Below are 1,735 nucleotides of genomic sequence, written 5' to 3'. Positions count from 1 at the left end.
AAAAACAGTTTTATAGAACATGCTTTTTAAAAATATTTTCACTTTTCCACTTTTAAAAACAGAAAACTAATTAAAAAAGTGTTACCAAACGCCACCATAACTTTGTAAATTTGAAATTACCAGAAAGTTATATTGCTGAAGAAAAGTCGACGCTGTATTATCTCAATTTCATATTTTAAAATATGAGAGATATGTCTTCTGTTTATTCAGATGTACTTTAAAACAGTAAAGATTTCAGTATCCCTTGATGAGTAAAGCATATAGTAAAGGATGTTTCATAAGTGTATTTATGAACTAGTTTCCAGAAGTTTGGGTGGATTCAAATATACTACACTTGATCTGAAGATCAAGACATCAGATTGACCTATTTGCACACTTTGTTTTATATTAGTGCAAGTGGGAGTTTGTTGGGTTTTATGCCCTAAATAAAACTCTTTACAATCTGATTAGTTATCAATATAAGAAATTTGAAGTGATTTATGTTTGCATGAATTTTACATGCTAATGGTTTAATATGTTTATTACATTTACACACAAAATCAGTTAAATCCAGATCATATGTTTATTCACAATTATAGTATCGTCAACACAGTGGAATGTGATTGTGATCATATGAATCAAAAGAATAAGTCCCTGTTTCATCAGTGTTTTGGATTTACACTAATGTGATAATCAGCGATGATGTGTACTTACACTTGGAGTAAGTGATATGTTCTTTCCAGGACATTAGCAAAGTATACTAGTTTAGAATGTATGGAGTATACATTGGACTGAACCGATATTGCAACTAAGTTAAGATATTACAAACTTACCGTTATATATCTTTCCAAGTCAATATCAGTAGTTGATCTTAAGATTAAAAGAATCTAAATCCTGATATGCTTAGGCTCAACTCAGGAGTACTATTCATGTTCTTTGATTTATTAGTTAAGCCTACTTTTGGGTCAGGGTGATACGTATATTTTGGGAACATGATAGTATGATTGAGTGGGAGTGCTGAACATGAATATGGAATCTATAGCTTCTACTGGTGTATAGAAGTCAAGTGATGATTCTATTCGAGCTTAGCAAATAGAAGTAAATGGATGAGCTCTTGTTTAACTGACTAATTATTAGATCATTAAACACCATTTACATGTAGCTAAGTGTTTTAAGGGGCAAAATACATTGAGGGGTGAGAACGGTAAAATTATCCCATCTCGATGTAGATCATCTATATAGAGGATCTTTGATCACAATAAGATTATAACAATGGTTAAATGAGATAGCATATCTATATCATGGAACATATAATATGCTCTATATAAGTCTGAGAGTGCAATTCTAAGTTCTAAGAGTGGATTCAACGAAGAATTAATAAGTGGGAATTTACTTGGTAAATTCGGTTCACTTATTGGAAGCTTAGCATATAGATCCATGGTCCCCATTCTAGTTGAGAACATTCTGCTTGTAAGACTTAATAATTGATTCGTGATTAGTCAATTATAATTCTAATGTTAGACTATGTCTACTTTGTGAATTTTCACTAAGCAGGGGCGAAATTGTAAAGAAAAGAGATTCTAGGTTTATTTATTTATTAATGGACTTTATATGTCTAGTTAATAATTAAATTAAATGACAATATTGTTTAATAATCTATTTTAGTTATTAAATAATTAGTTTTGGCATTTAAAATGTTAGAATTGGAAAATTGGCGTTTTTGAGAAAATAGAAATAAAATTTGTTAAAACTGCAA

This window comes from Cannabis sativa, chromosome 7 (genome assembly GCF_029168945.1).
Source record: "Cannabis sativa cultivar Pink pepper isolate KNU-18-1 chromosome 7, ASM2916894v1, whole genome shotgun sequence".
Classification (NCBI taxonomy): domain Eukaryota; kingdom Viridiplantae; phylum Streptophyta; class Magnoliopsida; order Rosales; family Cannabaceae; genus Cannabis; species Cannabis sativa.
The sequence above is the reverse complement of the archived record's forward strand: the minus strand, read 5'-3'. Positions refer to the sequence as shown.